The sequence below is a fragment of the Sturnus vulgaris genome, chromosome 2 (assembly GCF_052056855.1).
Source record: "Sturnus vulgaris isolate bStuVul1 chromosome 2, bStuVul1.hap1, whole genome shotgun sequence".
NCBI lineage: Eukaryota > Metazoa > Chordata > Aves > Passeriformes > Sturnidae > Sturnus > Sturnus vulgaris.
In genome coordinates this window covers 70,061,598-70,086,947 of record NC_142244.1, presented here as the reverse complement: position 1 = coordinate 70,086,947, position 25,350 = coordinate 70,061,598, and the positions used below count along the sequence as shown (strand labels likewise).

The window sequence follows — 25,350 nt, the reverse complement described above, 5'->3', positions numbered from 1 at the left end:
CAGTCCACAGCCCACAGGTTTGCGGCAAATCCTCGGGAGGCTCAGCTGCCGAGCCATGGAGCCATGGCATGCAAATCGGTTCCTGGCATCCACTGGCAAGGAGAGGCAAAGCCATGTGCAGTCTGTTATCTCGCCTAAATATCTGTGGCGTCAACAAACGCTTTACACTGATAACAGTTATTTGATTCCCCCAATTTAATTGCATTACAAGAACACATTTATTACGCGGCTGCCTGGTTTCTGAGGGCAGTGCAACAAAAGCCTTGGCATGGCCAGAGGCTCTGTATTTGTCAGCAATTTGCGAGGCTCGCCCACTGAGTGCTAATTTTGGGAGGGTGTGAGAGCAGCGGCAGCCGAGCATCAGCGTTGCTGCGCGGGTGTCCCGGTGAGGAGCGCTCCGGCGAGCGGGCGGTGATGGCTGGGAGCAGGGAACAAAGGCGGGCAGGAGCGCATTCCCAACCTGGGGGAGCAGGGAACCCGCCCGCCTGCCCATCGGCCACACGAGATGGAGGCAGGAGCAGAAGGGCGGCTGTCAATGCAGCTCGGCTGTCTCCTCCTGGCGCCGAGAGCGGTTGCCATGGATATCTGCTGATGGGAGGGCACCAGCAGCGCCGCGGCTGGGAAATCTGTCTGGGCCGAGGGATGAAGTGAGGGATGCTCAGGGGTGTGGGGGGCAGCAGCAGGGATGTTTCCAGTGGCAGAGAAGTTGAAGCGATTTTGGAATGGGATGAGGCCTTCCCAAGAGTGTGGCATCCCCCCCATGGCAGCACTGATGGGCTGACTCTCAGGCTACCGAGTCTTGCGATCAATTAGCTGTGCCCTAAGAGCTCAGAGGGTTATTTCTGAGCCATACCTTTGTTATTTCTGTGTGTGTGTGAGTGCATGCAAAATTCGTCTTTGAAGCCCCTGGTTCTGCTCTCTAGCTGCAAGGCAGGTGCAGAGCTGGCATCGCCCATAAAATTGGCATTGCAGGGCTGTGTCTGCATGTGTGTGTACGTGCAGTTATGGTGTGTCTTTTTTTGTATACCAGAGGTTATGGCGTGCCGTTTTTTTTCTCTATTAAACAAAGAACCCAATTGCACAACTTTATTTTTGTGACCCTGGCCGCTGATTTCAATGGTGGTTTTGGGTAGACAGAAATATTTCTTGTGTGAATGAAAATGCTGTGATTGTCTGAACCTGTGTATTTCTTGCTCTGCTGCTCACGTGCTGCAGTCCCAATCCTCTCCTGTTTTACTGTTGCTCAGAAATGGTAAATGCCCATGTGAAGAATAACAAACTGCAGTTATTCTTCTGTTTTGCTGAATTAGCAAGAATGAACTCAAGGTATGCTCTTCTGAAACACTACTTAATAATATGTGACTAATATTTTTTTACAGCTCTGGTCCTTTCAAGCCCTGTACTCATTGTGTTGGCTGCTGCCACAGTAGTTTAATTCAAACCTCCCTGTTCGAGCTCCATCCCAGCATGAACCTATAAAAATAGGACAGAATTTGCCTGAAATATATGAAACACATAGATCTGAACTTGTACTCATGCCCTCCTCTAAGTCAGTCCTCATGAAGTGCTGTTAAAGGCTGTGCTTCCTGTGGGTAGAAACCAGCATGGGACACAGAGGTGAGGCCTGAGGAGGCAGTACTGGCCTCAGATGACTTGTGACTCATTTAGCTCTGATATACTGGTGATAAACTAGTCTCACTGAGGACACAGGATGGATTTATTTTCGTTAAATGAAAAGAAATACATACATCATTGGTTCTTTATACACTGTGCGTGGAAGCACATCAATGAAAATTTATTCCTAAGGGTATGCTCATCTCTAGGCAATGTTCCTGATTCAAGATTCTCCAGAGCTAAAGAGTGATCCTGTGGACATGAATATGCTCAACCTTAGAAACGTGAATAATAGCCACATTCAAGTGTCATCAAAGTCAAGCATTTGCAGGATCAAAGCTTTAAGGGTGCAGTCTTGTAGAAACACTCCACACATTCTGATTTGATGCACAGAAGTATTTGAAAATGGCAATATTTCATGGCTAAAGACATATTATGATATAAAATACCAGGGCAGTTATTATGTAAAATACAGAAGGCAGCAACGTCCCAGAGAATATTTTTTATGATGGCTTTCTACACAGGTGATTATGGGTACTGGTGGATTTTCACTTTGAGCTAATAACAGAATGATTATGGAGTTAATGCAAACCTGCATGCACCCTTGGTAAGTGCAACATGTGCCCTAAATGTCACAAGACAAATTAATTCCTGGTGTAATATTGTTAATTGGTAGGGTTGTGTGAATGATTAGTCTATTATGAATCAGTATAAATCCGTTCTAGCAATTGGGCAGATTTTCTTGTTTAGAGGAATAAAAGGAGATGGCAGTCATGCTTCTATTCAGCTGTCATAGTCTAAGTAATAAGGATATTACTGAATCATGATTTTCTGTATTTGATTGCAAAAGATTCTACAAAAAAGGCCAAGAAAAAGGGAGATAATCCATTTGATATGTTAATTTCCTAAAACTATGGACACCAAAGCTATCAAAAATTCAAACTCAGAAGTAACTAACTAAAGCCAAATTTAACTGAATGTTAAAAGGGGGAAGCTGCATTTTTAGAAAGAGTGACATATATTGATGTACAAAATTTAGGTAATTAAATTCTATCCAAATGGGAATGAATGCACAGCTAGTCTAATTATGAAAAAAAAAAAAAAAAAAAGTTGCAGCCATTAAAAATAAGACATTTGGGGTAACACACAAAATTACAGGGATTTAAAGGTAAAATGTGAGTCCTTGGCAGGCAGAGTCCTAACACATCTTGTCATACAGCACGGGAGGGGGCCTGGCTTTGAGAAGAAATGCAGGTCCACAACTAGGACTTGCTGAACATTGTAACTCACCTCATCTGAGGAATTTCGTTCATGTGCAATCTGTCACTGTGCATGCAAAAGTAGATAAAAGATATGGGAAAGCTGATTTATGTAATAATTTACTAAAATAAGCTTATCATTGTTTTGGAAAATGTCCCTAATCTGGTTCTCAAAGACTGGTCTGTAGGAAAACGACATACTTATCATGACTATTTACTTCCCTGTAACTTACTTCCCAACCTGATATACAGGTTCCTGTCCTGCTGCTTTGCTCATCATTGTGTGATTGTCCTGCCTTTGCCATATCCTAGCTCTTTGTTCTGTCCATCTGCCTTTCGCAGTATTATTTCTTACTACCCTCAGGAAAACACAAAAAAATTTTTCTGCAGTGATTTAAGCATTTTACATAATTCTTAATCTGCAAGGAAATTTAATATGAAGTGTAGATAGAATGGAGATAAAGCCATGTTAATCTCTTTGCCATTCTTTATCAGTTGAAGTGGGCATTCAGCTCATAAGCAGCACTGTCCTTTCTCAGGTGCAAGGACAAGCTAATGAGCCAAAGAAGAAAATCATTTAGGTCTTTGCAGAAGCATAGTTTAAGAAGCATAACATTTCTTGTTCAAGAGAATAGACTTGTCTAATACAGAAATCAAAGGAGACAGAGGTACCCGACAGGTAATCCTTCAGTCTACAAAAGTTATAGAACAACTACATAGGTTTTTCTTTATATTTTGATCAGATAATGTTGAAAGCTGTAGAGAGCAATTGGACAGAATGACTCACTCTCTCTTCACAGTGCCTAGAGCACAGACTCTGGCAGTGCAGTGTCCTGCCATATCCATAGAGCCAGCTTCCGGGGTAAAGGAAGAACTCAGTCATTAGCTGCATGCTGAAACCACCAGGAGTGTCATCTGGGGTGATTTTTGGTATGAAAGTCTAATTTCTCTTGACCCTGATAAAGAGGAAGCTTTTCCCTCAACCCCAGTGCCATTGCATAGGTGTGACATTGAAGGCAACAAAGCTGCAGACAAACAGCAGGAGCTTTGTCATGGTTGGAAGTTCCCCCAAGGGTTTTCCTCTGTTCTGGTCTCCATGATGAGGCTGGTTTTGAGAAGGTAAGTCTTGTACCTTGTTGGGGAAATGTGGCTGCTACAAATTTTACAGCATGACATAATAGCAGCATTATTCTGTTTTCTCATGTGTGTCATGGCAGGCTGCAGCACACTATGATCTAAATGTTGTAACACTGTGGTGTGTCTCTCTGCAAAGCCATGCAGAAATATGCCTCACAAAAAACTACACAGGAGTCATTTCCTTCTTAGAGAATTGCTCATGAAAGATGTAGTTTTGATAAAATGAACACTCACATACATAATTAAGCAGCTACATGTTGTTGTGTGTCACACCAATTTGATGATCAAGATGAACTGCAATGATTTTCAAAAGTAATAAGAGAAATATAAACAGCAATAATGTAACTGTGTACAGCAGGAACAGGACAGAACAGACATTACTCTTTATTAGAACAAGGGAATGTCTTTGTAGATCCACAAACAATATGATCTCACTAATTTCTGAACTTGGAAACAGATGTACAGTATATTCTCTCCAACAGTAAGATTTTGATTTTCAGCTGATCTGCCAGAGAAATTACAAACAATGAGAAAGTGGATGTGAGAGGAAAGAACCTAAGAAAATCCCTTATGTCCAAGTGTTTTGCCATGGCAGTATGTCTTCAAAAGCCACTGTACTAGCCACTCTGAAACATTCTCCACTGAAATACACCAAACCAAAAATCATTCCTTGTCCAGCTTTAGGACGAGCTTTGTCATAAGCAATAAACTAGGACTCTAATTGCCAAGTCAAGCTTGCAATTTGTTTTAGGGTAGCTTCTCAGGACTTACTGTCACTACTGAGCACTGTTAAATATCTGACCCATGGTAGAAATGGCCCATGGTGGGCTTTAAGCTGGTGAAGGTTGACATGTCAAGTGCATGGATGGTATAGAGGTGTACATTACTTGTGTCACTGAAGTGACAGAAGAGGTGGAGAAAGAGAGAAATACATGACAATACCTTGAGCCAAGGCATCTCTTGGGTGGTACAGCCACCCCCCCTCCCTCCCCTCTGCTCAGGCTACACTATAGTCTCAAAAAACCTGAAGGATGGAAAGCTGAGGGAAATATGTCTGGAAATGTCATGCATATATGCAGACACAGACGGTGCAGTTTGAGCTGAGCAGCCACGCTCAGGAGAAAAAATGAATCTAATGAAGAACTTTTACCCACATGAATCCTAATTTTTACTTGCTCAGAAACTTGTGTGAAGATGTAGGCAAAGGTGTGTTTTAGTTTTCAAGGAGAATGTTAACCAACAGCACAGGCATTCACCCTTCTGAGTCTGAAAATTCATTTCTCATGGATTAGCATCAACTTACTTGTGGATCAAGATATTGCTGGATTCCTGATTCCCTTCTCTTTGGCTGTCAGTGCAGCACACCAAGTGCTGACAGTGAGCTGTATCAATGCTGATGTTCAGAGGATGAGCCCTAAAAGCTGGCTAGAAGTGTTTCAGCCAGGTGTGCCTGCCTTTCCACAGTTCCCTTCTCAACATTACATTAAAGCAGTTCTGAGGCTGATCAGAAGAGATGTCCACCCTCGTGTTTTCATGACTTAGACAATTTGCATTTATTAGAACGCCCCAACACAAGTCTAGCCTATCAAACATCATAATTCAGTGTTCAATGGGCTTGTCTAAGGCTACACTTCATTTCTAGCAACACTTTTTTCTGAGTCTCATTTCTGTATTTTTTTCTCTTTAGTTTTTATATCATTTTGGTTTTAATATCAGTCAGGGAATTTTGAGGCAACTGAAAAGTACTTGGAGCTTTATGATTTTGTCCAGCATTTTTCTTTAAATAATGAAGTCCTGTGTCCAAGGAATGGATAGATGTGTAGATCCATAAAAATGAAGACCTGATTACCTTGTATTTATAGCCTTTCACTCCTTTATATAATGGTGTGTTAGGCTTCCCTCCATTGCGTGTATCTGTGCCCCTGACAGACACTTGGGCAAAATTTCTATTTGTCCCAAATTCCTGTTCTTCTGCTGTTACAAGAGGACCATTCTCCTTCACACCATCGCCTTCAGGATGACACCCACGTAAGGAAAGCTAAAATATTCACATCAGAGATAAAAGAATGCCTCTTACCTTATGTGGTCTGTCATGCTAACTAAGTATGTTCCCAATGAATTTCCAGTCTAATTGCAAGCAGTAGGGACTTCAAATAGGGTTAAAATATACTACTGATTTTGGAACAACTAGGCCAAACTATATGAAAATAATTTTCACCCCGAATTTGATGGTGGCCAGCTTTAATATAAACAGTCTCAGCAGCAGCAGCAGCACAACAAATAGCAAATATCACTGTCTTGTCAGGAAACCTGCACCTGTAAAGGTAGTTCTCATCTTTCTCTAAGACATATGGAGAGTGTTAATAATAACTAAGCAAGGGTTTTCTTCCATGAGCTCCAAGCCAGCATCAGGGATCATACTTCAGAATCACATTATTACAGAAGTAGATGATCTATTGTCAGCTACCTAAGTACAAAGAAAACTTGCCACAGCTTGGAAGTGCCCACTAGAGACCAATGCTTTCCTGCAGCACTTCATCTTTTTAAACAAGGGATAAATACATTTCTTTAAGTCCTCACTCCTGGAATTTTCTTATCAGATTTCTTCCAGTGAGGAGTAGCTCCTGCTAAAAAATTGTCTGGGTATTCAGGTCCCAGAACACTTGTATTCTCTGAGATGTGGTGAAGGTTGTAGACAGCCCTGCAGGGGCTCTGGTGCATCCAGACTGTGGTTCATGCTCCTTCTGGTCCCTTCACGGGCAGTTGCTTCCAGCAAGTGGCTCGAGGGGTCGCAGAACAAGGAGACACTACCTACTGCTAATATTGCTTCAGAGCCAGAGATGCGCAGGAAGCATGCCTGAAAGACAATCTGTGAGGCTTTTCTGAGCCCTAATCAGGATGAACAGCTGAAAAATTGTGGGGAACAGGGAACAACTTAAAAGAAAAAAAATTAAATGGGCTGGACCATTTGGAAATTTTTGTTCCAGATACTTAGGCTTTGTGCGTGTAAGTGAACTAATTCATAGAACAGTTCTTTTCAATAGCAAAAGGCAGGTACATAACTTAAAACCTGCACATATTAATAATTTCAAGTCATAGAGGACAACCTAGTACTCAGCAATACAACACTTTCCAGGAAATAAAAAAAAAATCAGAGAAAAATCCTCAGTTACAAATACTCAGAGGTGCTGCACAAAGATTTCTGACCCCATTATTTCAGAACCACATGTGCTGGTGCAATGTAGAGAGCCCCTGGGAGACAAAGTTCCTCCCTCTCTCCCTTTCTCCCATCCCCACATGGTCCCCTCTGGGCTGCTCAGGTCCTTCCCCCTGGGGCTGTGTGGCTGTGAAGAGGAGGAGGAGGCTGCCCCAGAGCAGGGCTAAGGAGCACCTGTGGTGGCTGGACACAGGGTGCACTCACTGGGTGCTGATGAACTGTACTGGCAGCTGCTGCCATGGGGACAGAGCTCATTTCCCCCCACCTTTCTCTCCCACTGTGCCCTTGGACCAGCACATAAAACTTGTGTCATGCCAGGTCAGGAAGTTCATCTGGAAGCAGAGTAACTGCTAGAATAACAGGAGGAATATTTTCCTGCTGGTTTAGGTCCATTTGCCTAGAGATGTGCCAGCCCAGGGAAGTAGGATGGACTGTGTGCCTTGGGGAGGGAGAGTCAGAACCGGCTGTGCAGCAGCCACTTGGGCTAGCTCTGCTGCATCCCAGAGCCACACTGTGAATTTAGCCCAGGTCAGGGTGCAGAAGCTTTCTTTAAAGTCTTTGAGGCCTAAGGTCCAGCTAGAAACATGTCTTTTACTCACCTTTGCAGAACTGAGAAATCAGAGCTGATGCTAAATATAGGCAAAATGAAGGACACAGTGGAGAATAACATTACATTTTTTAGCTTCCTGAACTAAATTGTGTGAGAGCATCTTGAACTGCTCTGTGGATTCATGTAATATTTGGGGGTTCCCTGCCTATTATAACATGAGGTAGGTATAATTCACCATGTCTTATGGCTTAAAGTATGCTTTTACTGTGAGAAGCAATAGTACAAATAGCACTGGAGTGATCCAGAATATTTTCTCCTTAGTTTTCAAGTTTCATTTCAAAACAAATGTTTGTTTGGTTTTCCCGGCTGTCAAAATCTCAGAAGAGATTCAAAAGATAACTTACTTATTTGCATATCAGCACTGATCTTTTTCCTTCAAACATATGACAGACTAATTTTTACACCAGTGACATTTGTTCAAGCTGATTCTCTTAGGTAAAGACAAAATGCAGGTACTACAGCAATACTTTTCCAAACACTTCCTAAATTAGGCTACAGAGGAAAGTAAGGAATGAAGAGATGATACATCTTGTTTCACAGGAACAAAGCAGACAAGCAAAAGAGAACCTAACTTGTGTCCTAACTTGGTACTGTCTCAAATAGACAATATTATCAAATGTTATTTCTTGGAATTTTTTTTTTATAGCAAATAGAATGCAGGTTTATATCTTTCTTCTGCTGATAAATTCTATAGAGAAGGAAAAAAACCAAACAATTTTCACCAAAAGGAAAAAGCTGTTACTACAGAGCCATCAGATTTACTAACAACACTTTATTTACTATAACACCTTTTCAAAATGGAGCCCAACTTCATCAGAGCAAAAAATAAAATAAAAAATTAAACACTTGAAGACGTATTTAGTAGTTCTTGCTCTCTTCATGTTCTAATTGGTATCTGTCTGCCCTGCTTCATCTAATAAAAAAAAATCTAGCAGCGTTCATATAAGAATTTTCGACAGTTTACATTGATTTTGAAGTAGTTTTGTTTAAGTGATGCAATCCTGAACTGCTGAACAACCTGAGAATAATCACTTTCACTGTTTCTTGAAGGAGAGAAACGACCCATCTTCTTTCATTTTTTCATGTCCTCTTTGTTCCCCTCCGTTCTGTTAAATGTGTATCCCCAAGCATATAAAAAAGAAGCTTTTTGGCAAGAATTTTAAAAGCTGTTGCTAGGAGTTCTGGCATTAACTTATAATTTCAAAGGCTTCTCTGTCTCCCAGTCAATGACTGAGCAAGGAGTCAAAGCAGCTGCCACTCCTTCCTGTGTGTCCATGCTGCATCGCAACAGTACAGCTGTACAATTCCATTTATTAATACACTCAGGAAAAGGTGATACTGAGACTGGCTGCACCTCTGCTGCTTTCCTAAAGGCCAGGGCTTGCAGAGAGCTAAGGCCTGGTTTGGCTTTTTTCCCCCTTTTTTATTCCTTGTCTCACTTTTCCACTTGGCAGGTCCTGTTGGTCCTGTTCAAGCCAATGCAAAGGTAAATCTAAACTGGCCTTGGACCTCTGCTTTAAATACACTGCAGATGTAGCTACTGAGACAAAATAAAAGTCAGTCACTGTGACCTAAACCTAATTGCCCTGGAGGAGAATTGGCAAAAATGGTTCCTAGAAAGTCGTGCTAAGCTCATAATCTATGCTAAACCTTTGGTATCTCCTATTGTAGTGTAGATCCATTGTAGTGTAAAAGGAGATAATATTGGTCTATCAAAAGGCATAACCTGCTAGGAAGAATTTGATGAATAAAAAATTTTATTTTCTACTTTAATATAGATTCAGGCTTAGAATGAGAGGACTATCCCTCTGCTATATATTTCATGGAGACATATTCTAGGTCAGGCACATTTGCCACAACCATTTTGCTTTATAAGATTCTGTGATGAACTCTTTGTGGCTTTTAACAATATTTATGGCAAACAGAGGAAAATGACAATATAGACTTTTGTTTTGAGGCTCTAGGAAACAAAGCCTTAGGAAAATACAGTCATTATAATGGTAATACTAAGGATTAGTTTATTTCAATGGAAAACCTATTACAGAAATAATATTCAAAGGCCTTTTGAAATATGGCCTTCTTTTCCTTCCCTATTCCTACAGTGTTTCCAATATTAGGTTTTCTGTTATCTTATGGCACCTTGCTCAAAACTTCATGAACCTACTGTGTAAGCTAAAAAGATAACCAGATATGCCTGCATAAAGAGAATTACAAGAAACAAATTTTACTGTATAAAACATTTTAAATGCAGACCTTTTTATTATTTCAAGCTAATTTGGATTGAAAGAAGTCCTAAACACTTATTTAATGTATGTAGTGTGCATGTAGATATGATACATATGAATTTATTAAATGTTCTCTATTATCTCCAAACTTTTGTGTAATGATATTAAGCCTAGGCCCCCAAAACTGAAATAAGAGAGGTACATATTTAGGCACACATATTGACATATAAATTGAGAACCTAAAGATATTATGCTGTAGAGCTCTTCACTGCTTCACCTCACTTTAGACAGTGCCAGTACATTTGTCTTTAGCATTTGTAGACTGACTAGTGCTATGTGTCAGTCAGGGAGAGGCAAAATACACTTCCAGGTTTACCAGTCTCAGCTTTTCATGAACTCCTCATCACTGGCTCTTCCTCTAAACTTTTGAGTAGCTTCAGTCTGTAATATGCCATACAACTAAAGCAAAACAAGTGGATTCTCTGCAAGTATATTTCATTCATCCATATAAATATAGGCATACATCATCTCAGGCTGGGCAAAATTCAGCTTATGATCAGCAGTTGATTTCTAGTTACACTCTCAATAAAGCTAAAATAGGACATTTATCCCAGCGGAAAAGGTAATTACTCAGACCTCCCATGGACTGTAGGGAGCTACAGTAGTGCTGCCTAAAAGAAAGCTCTGCAAATACAGAACTGTTTTGCAGAAAACCAAACAATGAAACGTCACTAAAATGATTTAAATTACTGAAATCAAGAACCTGAAAGTTAGTAATCTTGTTTATATTTAATTTGTCTCCATTACAAAAATGATCTGCAGTAGAAGTAGGGGCTATCCATTAAATGTGGGCTATGTACTTAGGTGTACTTCAGTATTTATGGTTTCTCTCAGCTTACTCCAGATTTGGGGCAGGGGGTTAGACAGGAATTATTAGTGTGATTTGGGGTTGTATGAGCTCAAGTCAATGTTACAGGTGAGAAATGGTATAGCAAGTTACTTATCTGAGGTGGTCAAAGTCAAAGCTGGTACTGTGGCCCTTGGTCATTCTGGTTCAACTTTATATTGATATAAATCAGAAGAAATTTTGCTAATGCCAAAAAACCCGTGCTAGCATAAAGTGAACTGAGATCAGACTTGCACCTCGTGGGACTGGGGTGGCAGCAAGTGCTTTTGACAGGTTATTTAATATGTTGCTCAGATCATCTGAGATATATATTGAAAATTGATCTAGTGGAATCTGGATGTGGGAGGGAAACTGCACAGATTTCGGTTTTATTTGCGTGGGTTGAAAGTGATTCTCCAGGGTGCATCCACTTCTTCTAACTGCTCAGCTGTAAGTCTGAATGAAGGCTGGAGAAACAAAAAGCTGCCTATGTAGACTAAACCACTTGGCTCCATGCCCTCCTCAGTGTTTACCCAGGCTGCAGTCTGTTTCAGCAAAAGAAATCAAAGAGTAAATATGCTCTAAGGTCTAAAGATTCTCTCAGCTATGTAAAATCCAACATAGAGGCTGGGAAGGGCAGCTGCTCGTTTGCATTCCTGGCATCCACTGCTAACAATTGGAAGAAACTGTAAGAAATGTTGGTTTTGAGATGCATTAATGTTTAAAGGAAAACCACAGCTAACAGAGCAATTTTTTTCTTCATTTTTGCACTTTCTGTGCTCTTTAGACACATATTTCAGATGCCCTCATACCCAACATTCCTTATACAGCATGTGTGTTTGTTTTTGTTTCTGTGCTGATTTCTCCAGGCACTTTTTCAAGGTTAAGCTCTGCAAGGCTGTATCTTCTTTGGCCCAGGGTTTTCCTCTCTCAGACACACTTGACTTGCCCTAGTGACTTAACTTGGGTGCTGCTCTCTCAATTTATTTCCCAGTTTATGATGACTATTCCTCTCTCCCTCCTTTCTCCAAGCTGGAAAGAAAAAGAAAGTAAATGTCAAAGGTTTCCTTGCAGTAAAATATATCTGTGGCACCTTATACCACAGAAATTTTTCTTTTCAGATTGACAATGCTTCTGAACACATCTGGGCTGTAAACACCAGGACTCAGAGACCATTTATGTTGACTAGAGGAAATCAGGGGAACCAAGCACAGAACTGGAAGTATGAGTTGCTAACTTTCCCTATCTCTGCCTGTAATTATTTCTAGGAATATTTTGTCCTAACAGAACTTCCTAATGTTTATAGTACCTTGCTAATGCCACACATACAGCAGTGGTTTTTCTGCAACAGCTGGTCCTCATCACAAACCACAGATATCCCTGTATGTCTCAGTAGGCCAACAATATGGAAATTCCCATTCTCTTCTACTTCAGCAGAAAGTGAGGGCCTCTGGTTCTGTATTAAGAAAATATTAGCCTTGTTTTCCATTCTGAGGTGCTGTTGAGCTCTGATGAAAATTTCAGAGCAAATCTGAGCTTTTGTTTTCCCTGACATTTGTGCATTTGTTGTCAGCACCCAAACCTATACAGACTGGTAGTTTGAGTTATCACCTGAAGCAGCTATGCTTATGTGTGGTTTTCCTGTATTGTTTTTGTAGTGGCATTTCTTTGGCCCTAATTCCTCCAGCAAGCTTCTTTCTCCAGTAGGAAGGTCAAGAAGATGAAATCCCAGCCCACTTGAAGGTAATGGCAAAACAATAATGGACTTCAACAGGGCCATAATTTCAGCACCTAACACCATGAAGCAGCCTTTGGTACAACTGATTCCCTGAATTGCATTTGCTGAATATATGTTTTATTCTAAGGTTTCTCAGTGATTTTTGTTCAGAAAGTACCCACAGTGGCTTGTGGCTTCTTTTTTATTTCTTCTGTAACAACACATTTTGTTGTGGCAATTTAACAAATTAACTTAAGGATTTACCTTAATAAAGGGTATGATAATAATTTTTCTAAACTCACAATGGCACAAGATTACCACTATTAAGGTTCCATAAGATTCTCCATGCATTAGCAGATGTAATTTCACAATCACAAATCCCCTCATGCCCCAAATGCAGGACACAGCACTCTCTTTTTCAGTAGAAATATGTTTTAGACTTAAGTACTCGAATCAAAACAAAGCTAAAAATCCTTACCACCTGCTCCATACATCAGGACCAATCCTGAAACTGAGCCTTTATTTTGAAGCTTTGCTGAACTGGAATTAAATCAGGACAAGTTCAGCTGCCCCCAAACCAGAACTCAGAATCTTTTGCTGGTATGACTTACTCCATGAAAATGAGACAGATGTTCTCATCTCAAGTTATTTTGTCAGCAGCACCTCAAAGCTGGAGATGCTGTGATTAGTGGGAAGGTAGGAAGCAGATTTATGGCTAGAAGGAGGATAGAGAAAATTAAAACTTGTTTAGAATAAGGGTAGATGGGGCCAGTTTTGCATGAAGCAAGTAGGAAGGATGGCACAGGCTGACAAGCAACATGAAGCAACATTGGCTTGGCAGTGATGTGAGGTGCATGTATGAAGAGACTAAACTGTGCCTAAATGAATTTCCAAACTACAACTATGATCCTCCAGATCCTGCCCCTTAGTTGAGAACTGAGAGCTTGTTATCTACAAGTATTGCCTTTTTTAGCAGTCTCACAATGCAATATATGTAGCATTTTACAGAATAATTACATAGCACAACATGCAACATTACATGTTGCTGTATGTGGTACTGCATATTACATAGGATGCATTTATCTTGTGTAGTGTACAATTTATCTAAGTATCAAGGATATGGGATTAGGCCCATATAGTTTCTATGTGAAATATAAACTTTCTAATGCAAATCAGTAGTAAAATCAGCATGGCACATTCAGCAGAAAATAGGTTTGAAAAACAAGATCAATAAAATTTTTACCTGTAAATCACCCAGAGGAAAACAAATAATGTTTTTTAACTCTGTACAGTCAAACAAAGAACCAGAAAATGAAAGGAGTAACCTGAAAATCAATTAGGATCTTGTCTGAAAGCCCTAATGGAGTAAACACACATTTTTTTTCTGAATCATAAAAGCAGATGAAGGAAAAACATACCTGATGTCCACAAAGCTGTCTAGACATAAAATGCAACATTGTTGCTAGTAAATATATATACCTGTTAATCAAACTGCTGCAGGTAGAAACCCACAATTTTATAAGAAAACATCAAATAAAATTACAGTATAGTTTATCAACAGTGTATCTCTGATTATATTTACTGTGGATTTATTCTGCTGAGCTGAATTCCACTAATAGTATTCAGGGAAATATCTATTTGTTTGATTTGAGAGAGGAGTTATTTTTATTCACATTTCATCTTCCCAATTGCAGATGAAGCTTTATTCAATGAAACCTATTAAAAGCACAGAAAGAGACCTCTTCCCTGCCTGATGGCAGATTCTGGCTCTGCCTCACCCACAGGGTGATGTACAACACAGGTATGTACAGACAGGGTGGTGTGTGCCAATGGATTTGGTGGCTTGTGTGTATTAGGGACAAGGTTTTATAAACTTGTGCTTTCAACTGCAGACCAGCTTTCTAGAAAGCAGGCTGGACACAAACTCTGCTCTAAGCCAAGCTGCACAAGGCTTCATGTGGACTGGTTAGAAGGTTGTGCCACATCTAAAGCTGCAGGTTAGTTTATCTGTCTTGTTGGTAGGGTTTAGAAGAGGACATATGTTTATTAGACCCCTGGCTGAGCCACAGTACTACTACACACAGTAGTCTCTGGAAGATACAATGCCATTATTCTTAGAAGAACCAAACAAAATGAAACTAACTGAACTGCAGTTTATTTGGTTTCTCCGGGTCTCACTTCACAATGTACAAAACAAGGTAAAAAAGGAGGCAGCTGCAGAGAACTCATGGCCCACCCTCAGCTCTGGCAACCACCCAAGCATGTTCAGGGGGCTAATGGGTAGAAATTGTGTTTCCTGATGCCTTAATGAAGAACTCCTGTGGCTAAGGTGGCATTTGCACGGAGGGTTGGTGTGGTCCTTAAAACCATCCCTGCATTATTCAAGCCCACCCTTGATTTGAGGGCACGTGGCTGCCCTGAGCAGAGGTGGCACATCCAGCTCTTGAAACAGCCCTGGTTCAGGATGCTAACGTGTGAGATGTTTATAGTCTGGGCGAGATTTATGATAATGTGTTTGTAATTTATGAGGTTCTTTCCCTTTTTTTCCTCTCCCTCTCTTCCCCTCTCCCCCCTCCCACCTTCTGTCACTGGCTACACTTTAAATCATTGATGTGATTCTCAGTCATTCTTGTGCCAGGACATAAATCACTCACCTACCAACAGCTACTCATGTGGCTGCAGCAAAGTGCTTTCTGTGTGGTAATTTGAAAGGCAATGAGAGGAAACTGGTACGGATCAATAATGTAGAATTTTTGGGGTGTTTAGCACAGAAAATGGAATGAAGGATATTCTTTGAGGATAAAACATCTGCTACAGCCCATTACAAATAGAAGAACTGGGATTTAATGGTGAGTCTGGCACGTGGCACTGTTATTGTCCTAACTAAATAAAGAATATGTGTTTACAAGGAATACATTAATGCTTGATGAAGCATGGATGGCACCATAAAATATCAGTTGCTTCATGTATTTATGAGGTGAACAGTGACTTTTCTACATTTTGTAGGAAAGTTTGTCTTGCATTAAAAACCTCATTACGAGGAATTTTATAGCCACAAACACCAAGGACATTGAGGAAGCCCAGATAGAGGCTGCAGAGCCTATAAGGAGATACTTTGAAAAAATGTTCTTATTGCTGTGCTTTGAACTTCTTGTTTTCTCCCTGTGGGGCTGAGGTGAGCAGACCTAAACTTGGCCTTGCCAGGAGAATCAAGCAGAGCAGCAGTACTTTCCCCTAAGCTGCAGGAGTGACCCTTTCTGTCTCTGAGCCCTGCAATTTGTCCCCTGGCAACCCACGTGTGATGCCCCTTCTGCCACCACCACTGCCCTGGTTAAAAAAACCCCAAATCCTCCTGGTTCCCTTCCACAAGAGGTGGGCCCCGAGATCCTCCTTGGAGCGCTACGGAAGAAGTAATGTGGTTTATGGGATGCTTTTAGAAGAAATAACTTACATCCAGAACACCTACGTTAAGGTTATTTCTGCTTTTACAGTGTAATGTTTTTTAGTCTTTAAAAAGAGCTAAGGGAAAGCTTTCGTACTTGAGACATTTCTTAAACAGTCTATAAGGGAACATCAGATTGCATCTCTACCTGAGATGTAAAGATGCAAAGCTAAGAAAAGACCTGCAAAGAGAAGAACTTTATGGAACTACTTTTATTTTTTGGGGGTTTTGGAGGTGCAGGGCAGTGAAGGTGATTACAGTAGAAGATAGATTTTGAAAAGAAAAATTTTGGCAGCTTTATGCTGCGCAACCTCACAGCTTTTTGCTACCACAACATGCAGTGGAGTGCAATGCATTTGCTTTTTTTTAAGGTGGAAGTAAAGTTTATTATTGTAACTCTTTTCTTACTCTAAGAAATGGGTCCCCTAAGCTGGCATGGCATGTAGTTTCTAGAATACTGTTGAATAAGGGATACAAAATATTTCATTTGACACTTCATATTGCCCCAATTGCCAGCTTGAAAATTGCAACAGCAGTGACAAAAGCTGAAAACCCGTTCTGCTGGCTTGATTCATAGGAAAACAATATATTTTTGTTCCAGCTGTCACAGCAAAATCCCCTTGAAATGTTACTCAACATGACTGGATTGCAGAGTCAGGTCCTCTTTGAATAAAAGTCTTTAACTTTCAGAAGAACTCAAGGAGTATGGTTTCATCACTTTAGCAAAAAAAAAGATGCCAATGGAGAAAAGATTAATTTTCCCATCTCTTGTTGAATCCTTGAAGACTTTTATATGATTCAGTATGTTTTATGAGCTGCATTTCCAGGGATGCTGGCAGAAAACAGGGTAATCACTCTTTCACCATCATGTCAGCCTTATTTTAACTGGCCTCCACTGACTTTTGGGAAAATGAGGAGCAATTGGAGCCATCAACCAGCTCAGTTTGTGTATACCTCTATCTGGTACCTGACCTCACCAGTCCACCTGCTTTATCTACTTTAAAGCACACATGGGTCCCATCAAATTATTCTGGGAGATAGGAGCAGGGAAAAGCATGGAATAACTTTGTCCTTTGAGAGGAGGAGGCAGGAGTCCTCTTGGCAGCTCAGCCAGGAGAACTAGCCATTTTCAAATCTGCAACTTGCTGTGTTTTCTGCTGGTGGCTGTCTGGATTGTAAACTGGCAGTAAAATCCTGCTCTTCCCCTTCCAACTATCCTGTACCAGCTTCATTTTGTATTTTTTTATATGATGGTGAGATAAAATACATGATAATTTTTTTAAGTTGTCCAAACCAGTATCTGCTGTTCAGCTCATCCCAAAAGAATGCTTCATACATATAGTCTGTGCATATATGTGTCCTGTGTTCTCTGAAAGGAATGCAGGTGCACAAATATAAATCTCCAGTACCCTCCTAAATACCTTATGCAGTCAAGCTGTCCCTGGCTGAATTGACAGAAAAGATCTTAAAAGCTCACTTTCATTTTTCCATTCCCTTCCAGAGTAGTTCCTGGGTTATCCTTCCCTCTGTGTTCAGACACTTGACATCAAAATAATTTTATCATTGATCAACCAAATATACATTCTAAGTCTTAAATGCTGCTGTTTGGGTCAGCCTAGAAATCTCTCCTCTTCCCTCTAATCACAGCCTGTGACAGATGCTGAGGGAAAGGGTGACAGGATAAGGATGTGAACAGAGTGACCTTGAATTTGCTATACTCTTCAGCTCACAGAAATCAGCTGCTTTGGGGCTGTGCAGATGAGAGTTGCATGCAGATGATTATACAGAGGTACCACCTATCTGATGTGCTCTCAGTCAATCACTTTCTAAACCCTTTTTCCTGTGGTGTTTCTTTCCACGGGCTGTCAGTATATGCCAGGATACTACTCTATGCTGTATAAGAAAGCTTTTCCTTCTGCTTGCTTTTAAAATTGCTCTGGATAAATTCACTGGGAACTCTGTAGTTCTTATTTTATGAGAAATAATAAGTCTCGTGGCTTATTTAATCTGTTCCATAGTACTTAAGATTTTGAAAACCTTTGTCATATGCTTCCCACAGCCTGCTGGGATGACCCTTTATATGGGAGCTGCTTCATTCTCTGAAGATCCATATTGCCCCTCTCCCTGCCTTTCAAAGTTCTGTTAGACTGCCTTGGAAATGGGGTGACAAGAGTGATCACACTATAAAATTACACAGTGACAGTTTTTTGTTCACTTTTTGGCTACTGTGGAATGTTGCAATGCAAACTATGAATCTGAACAGACTTGCCTAGTACCAGATATCCAGCCAAACAAAACAGGCTCCAGTGACTTAAGTTTTCTAGTAACTATTTCAATGATGCTAGCTTTTCCATACAGAATAGAAACTGATTTCTTTTTTTCTTGTGTTTTTTCAGCTTTTACTTAAATTTTAGCATTGAGAAAAGAAAGAAATAAAAACCTTTAGGTATGTTCTAATGGTGATTCTTAGCTTTCTGATGTAATGGAGCTCGAACTTGCAGCCTGAATGAGTTGTACTGTGTTGAATTTAATAGCTTCAACTTGTCTAGAACTAAACATGACTCATTCCAGACCTCAGGAAAGCATAATTATATGGAATAAAGCCCACATTTGAAGGGGGAGATGGAAAACTTGTTCTTAAACCATTTGTTGAAAGCTGAGTACAGTTTGAAACATTAAGAGGTGCTTCCAAGGAAGATGGATTAGTGACTAGAATTCAAGGAAAGCAGTAAGATGTGAATAATAAATTGCATTTGTTCAAGTTTCTGTGTTTTTCACATGGGCACTTACACGCTACAATACAAAACTATATATATGAGGTATAGTTCCCAGATTTTTTCCTTTACTTTTTGTATCTGTCATATAGGCACAATGAATGTGCCTTGTTTTGGCCAGCTGAGCACATCCATATAGCACAGCACAGCTCCAAGTGTCACGCACAATTTGTAGTGTAGTATTTATAGCCAATATGCAAAATATTAAAGCAATGACCATTGACCCTGGCTGGGCCCGTGAGCATGAGAGCTGAGCCAGCAACCACTGGCAGGGACATTACACCCTGCTCTGCCTGTCAGAACAAGGTTTTACTTTTCTATTGTTCGTTGTCAGGAGCAAAGTCACACAACACTGCTGCCTGCAGACTGGTGTGGGGACCAGGAGCCAGGGACCTTAATCTTTGTGCCTGTGAATAATAAAGTGTGTGCCTGTGCACTGGCAAAGGTCACATCCACAAAACATGTATTTACAGCCTTTTCCATGCCAGCAAGGATTAGGGAGAAGTCTTGCTGACTGTATGTGATCCAGCTGTTTCAGATGGCTGGATTCTGGGCTCTTGCTGCTCAGAAAGAGTGTTAGGCAGCAGCTCTGCACCTGGGATGTCTGCTTTTGAGATCCAGAGATAAGACACCAGCCTCAAATCTAGGGAGTTTGAAAATATACAGGATTGGAAAATTGGATGAAATGGAACAGCAATTCAGACAAATTTTTTAAAGTACTGCCGTTCTTTTCCTGTGGAAATTATTGGCAACGCCAATAAACAATTGTGATTGTTTAATTTTAATAATTTTAAATTATTTTAATGAGAAAGCATACTTCCCCCGTGGAAAACACAATTTCTTTTAAAGAATTCTCTGTGTTTGAAAGTTTTGGTAAAGAGAAAGGTATTTTAAAAGGGTCTTTCAAAGAAAGTTGAAAACAATCCAACAATTGGTCCAATTTTCTGACCAGTTCTATGCCATGAATTTAGAGGGCCCTTTGAGAACACCTCATATTTCTCCTGTTTGCTTCTATATAGGATTAGGACTATTTGTTTGACATTATGTGAACTCTTTCCTTATAATAGTTGCCATTTCTTGAAGCGAATTAAGGCAGAGACAGTATTTAATGAAAATGTGCTTGCAAATATAGAATGGCTAGGAAAAGTAACACTTTAACAGACTTTGTGCACATTGGAGCAACATACTAAAAATACACCATTGCTCTTTGTAGGACTTGATATTTCACAAAGCAACCTAATATTTGGTCTGTTCCGTTTCTCTCTGCTTCCCTTACCTCTAGACAAGACTAAATTATGCCAGATAAAAAGTTGTAAAGATGACAATAATGGATGAAGTATTGATAAAGGAAAAAATTAGTTTAATTTTTCCAGTTTCTTTACTGAATGTTTATGTCTCTCTTCCAGCGTACCATGAAATGTTAATAATGCCAAATGCCTTGCTGTGATAACTTGATTTGACATCTCTCTGTTTTGGCTCTGGCTGTGATCTGAAGCTCTGAACTCATAGATAAGTAAAATCCAGAGGTGGAGTGCATGTGGAGATAACATCTGTTTGCCACCAACGTGTCTTTTAAAGGGTAATCCCTTATGCATGGAGCTGAGTGGGGCTGTATTCCACAACATCTCTTGCTGTGATTGCTGATCATTAGACATACCTCAAACGTCTCATTTGGGTAGGGCTACCAGCAAAGCACAATAAATTTGGTGTTCAGCACAGGCTGAACCACCAGAATGTTTTTCTCAGTGGCTGAGTACATTTTACTACCAGACAGAGCCAGTTTAAAAAGAGGTTCCATGTTTAAAATAATGACTAGCACAAAAGTCAACTAAAAAACCTCTGTAAATAGAAAAGTTGTATTTATACATGCTCTTATAGAGATACTATATAATTCCCTATTGATGTCCAAAATATCACTTTCACTGCCTGTCTCCCATCAATATGTTAAAGACCTGATTCTTCATTCCTTTGTAGCACTTAGTGGAGTTGCTCATTATATATTTTTGTCAACAGTGGAAAGCAAACAGGCATCAGCACTTTTGGCATGTGGCCAAAAGGTGTCCCAGGATGTCATCCTTTTCTAAATGGTCTTTTCCAACTGATGTCACAAGAAAGTAAAATACCTGTGAAGGAACTGAGCAACTTTTGTTGACAAATTTGTCGCACATAGTTTCACCAGTTGCAAAATAGCATTTTGTTTCTCTTCTTCCTCACCCTCCCTCCCTGTTTTTTTTTTAATCTCTAGAATGATCTTTGATGAAGAGTTCTTACTGAGAAGTCAGGGAAGCGTTATGGCTTTCTACAGGCCTAGAGACCATGTTTATTCAGCTGCTTACAGTGCTTCCTCTGGAACTGGTTGTTTCAGAATGGCCTCCTAACTTTTCCATATTATTTTTGAAGAAAAAGAGGAAACTTCCATCTCTCTGCCTTCTCAATGCTTTTCACAGAAACTGAGTTTGTGAACTTGTTCAACAGCTCATCTTCCTGCCCACAGGTCTGGCGTTGTAGAGAAGAGGAAATAAGCTGAGGAGAAGATTACTCCTCCTTCCACCACGTGGACAGGAGTGTCTCTGCACACACAGGTTTTCTCGCTGTCTTTGCCTTCATACAGCAGGGTCACATGAAAACCTAATAACATAAAGGTTGAAGAGACATCTGTCTCTAGTTCAACCACCTGCTCAAAGCAGGAGCAGCTTCAAAGACTTCTGTGCTTGTAGACAGCAATAACCTCTCTTTCCTCAGGGCAAACAGTCCCACATCTCAGTTTCTCCTCGTACATCACACGTTCCGGCCCCCAACTAGGCTGGTCACCTCTGCTGGGGTCATTTCAGTGTGCCCATGTCTCCCCAGCACCAAGGAGCCCAGAAGTGGACCCAGCACTCCAGATGTGTTTTTCACCTGGGCTGAGCAGAAGAAAAAGACAACCTTCTGAGATATAGCAGCCAACCTCCCAGTAATGCAGCCCAAGATGTTGGCTTTCTTTTACACAAGGAGATATTAGTGGTCAACATGGTGTCTAAAAAGATATCCTTGTCCTTCCTTGCAAACTATTTTCCAGCTGGGGGATCCCCAGTCTATTTTGTAGCATGGTCTTATTCCTCCCCAATACAGCTTTGCATTTGGCTTTCATAAGGCTCCTGCCAGACTGCTTTCCCAGCTGGCTAAGATTCCTGAAAGGAAGTCCTGCCTCCCTGTATACTGACAACTTCCCCAAGTACCCACCTATGATGCTATCTGCAAGCTCCTAATTTGTCCTATGGGTTAAGTTTTTAATATTTTTAAAACTTGTTTTTTAGTTAGGGGAAGATTCAAGTACTTTGGCCACATCTGCACCATTAAATTACATATGGCCTTTGCTGTTCTAAGCTGGGGCAGCCATCTGACATAGATAAGGGTCCTAAAAAGAGTAATAAAGAAATAAATTCTGTCCCACTGCAGGTGAGATAAGGCATCCTCTCTTTTGCCAAGATGGTGCCTGGCTTTACAACCTTATTCTCTTCTTTGCTGCTCTTGCTTTCGTTTATGATCTGTCTCATATTTTCCAGTGCAGATGGATGTGACATCTTTGTAGCAACAGCCAAAGCAAGCCAATTTCTTTCCAGAAGAACTGGCACAGTAATTTTCTTGGAATCTGCCATCAATTCGATGGAAACACTCAAGAAAAATAATAATTAAATTAGATCTGCAGTCAGATAGGAGGAAACTAACCCTCAACTGGTGGAGACAGGAAAAGGAAATAGCCTGGTTGTGGAGCTGGGGCTAATACTTCTTGCACAGGGAAAACTGTAGATGTAGTTCTTGTCTACAGCCTCATTAGTCCTATATTTACGTTACAACTCAGAGTCAAACAAGCAGCATCCTTCTGGTTCCTTCACTCCCCCAATGACTACTGTCCTGCTTCCATTTAGCACAAATGACCTTCTCTGTCCTCGTATGTTGTGCTTCCAACACTTTTGGCTCTTTGTCCACAGCAAGCACTAAATGAAATTAAAAGTAAAACAGAAGCATAAGCTAAACTACACCCTGTAGTACCACAACAGTGTGACCTATAACCACAATAAAATACTACTGTGATAAATCTTTAAGTAGGGGTCAATAAAGCAATAATACTGTACAGTGGAGACTGGTCATTTAATGTAATGACTGATTTGTTACACCATTAACTTGTCCTTAGTTTTGTCTTAGGACAGTTTGCTGAGTACTTGTTAACTACTGAAACAAACTGTTTCTTGGTGGAAATACTTAAATAAGAGCCTGTAAGTTATTGACCACTGTAAGACTGGTCCTTCAGTCTACCATAAAATTGAAGTCTGTAGTGCAAAACAAAACACATATAATTTGGCTATTTTCAGTCATTACAGTGTCAAAGACAATATGCAAATGTGTGAAAGTAAATACAATCAGTAATAGCCTATAGCAGCTAATGTATAAAAAATTTCACCTTTGGGAGATAATTTTTGTTTACCTGCAGTAATTAGGAATTCAGTATGACCAGCAAAAACCTGGCAGATAATGCCTTTGGCCAGTAGAGATGTGTTGCAGCAGACCTCTCATTCGGGATAGAAAGGAGCCAAGACACAGACTCTCACCAACACAAAGAAGGTCTTGGTTTATTCTTTTTACATATTAGCCATCCTGACCTCAATGAATCACAGACTTCAACTGCACCAAACTCCCACTGTAAGTTTCCTTTGCAGACTCTGACAGCAGCTTATTTCCTGCTGGAATATGACTTCAAGTATTTCATTGCTGCCTCTGACCACAAGAGTTCACCTAGCTGAGCTCTGACTGCACACCCCCACTGCAGGGTCTAGCTACAGACCCAGACTAACCTCACAACAGATTCCTCACAGTAGCAAGTCTCTCTCCTATCCAGTCACTTCCTAAGTCCACCTGAAGCATACCTTCAGTTCCTTCTTCCTCTAGGGTCCTCTACCTCCACCAGGTCCCCTCTCCCTAAGAAGAGCCCTCTAACCAGCCAACCCATCCCTTTTATCACACTTATCTTTATTAGTCACAGCTGTGACCCATTAAGGGCAAGGCTATTCTTTGGTAATTAATACAACTGGGACTTATCAAGGGCATGGTCACCTGTAATATCTTCTTCTACACCTACAGAGACCTGTTATGGGACTCCTGCTTCTGATTGTATGACCAGAGGGATGTTGCAGGAGGATAGAAAATGGCTATGTCAAAAGTGAGAAGAACTTGAAATCTCTGTGAAAGGTGATAATGATTGTGGTAGTAGGGGGCAGAGACCCTGTACCTGCCATCCAAGGCTCCCATACTTTCCTATGTGTGGTCAGGAGGAGCCAGTCCCTGACTTTTGCCCTTCCCAGCTGGAGAGCATCCCTTCACTCATATCTAGGTTTCGTCACTGATATTGGAGTGCCTTGTAATGTTCTTTAGCAGATGAGGTGTGGGCTAGCCATAGGCTGGGCTGGATCTAGACCTCAAGGTAGATTATTCTGCATTGAGATGTGCTTGCCAAGACAACTATTTGTTTGCTCCAGAGTGGAATGGTTTACTAAGGTCTGTACAATAGAGATAGGATCTTAGTGTGAAACAGTGGCGTGTCTGCAAGGATACAGCTTTAAGAACACCAGATGTGTTTGTGACAGTTTTCTGACACAGAGGCCAGCTGGCATGGAAGGGCCTTTGACCATACAATTAAACCTTCTAGCTTCCAAACCAGGTGTCAGCATTCAAACTGAGCATGGTTCCTGACTTATGCTCGGAGAGAACTATTTTGAGAGAGTGCTATTCTGTACTGGAACCATGCCAGGATCTGCTCCAACAATATTGGGAGATGATGAATTCTATTGCCCTGAACCATTTCCTGACACAAATTAATTTATTTTATGCATGGAGTTTTAGAGGGATGAGGCAAGTATCTTGGATGTGTACAACCATCATACTTCATATTTCCTGCTAGTATAGCTCCACTGGCTTCAGTGAGGTTACTTTAGATTCACTCTGATGTGATCAAGATAAAAAGGTTTCTTACACTTGGATTTTGGAAAAGAAACATCCACTTTCTCCAGCTTATAACTAAGTCTTCTAAAATTCAATGCATGGATGAATATGAGAGAGGAAACATCAGAAGAACCAAGAGAAAAATTATCTTGTGAGGGAGATATATGGGGAGGCATAGGAAAGAGCAAAGATGTGTGGGGCAGGAAATAGTGATACTAGAAGTAGAAATATACATAGAAAGAGTCAAGATCGAGCAGAAATAAAGCTAGGATTGATACAACATAGACATTGTCATAGGTGGTAGATAGGAGACCTGGAAATACAGAAATTTTAAGGGACAGGGAGATAAAGTAAAGTAGCCTATAAAGCAGTAATGGGAAAAGGCAGGGTGCAAAGGAATTGGATGTGTGCCCAGTTTGGAGCAGGCGCTTGAGACTGGGGAGACAGGAGACATCTGGACCCAGCAAGGAGAATGGAGAGGCTAAGATGCAGA

The 25,350-nt window shown here is 40.6% G+C and overlaps 1 long non-coding RNA gene across 1 annotated transcript; it reads left to right on the top strand.

Annotated features, from left to right (window-relative positions):
- Window positions 1–287: 287 nt before the first annotated feature.
- LOC148224839 (uncharacterized) lies at window positions 288–20,376 on the top strand. The gene is made up of 4 exons (XR_015801537.1): window positions 288–385; window positions 12,607–12,691; window positions 14,360–14,466; window positions 20,288–20,376. It is a non-coding gene; the product is annotated as an uncharacterized LOC148224839 (long non-coding RNA).
- Window positions 20,377–25,350: the final 4,974 nt, after the last annotated feature.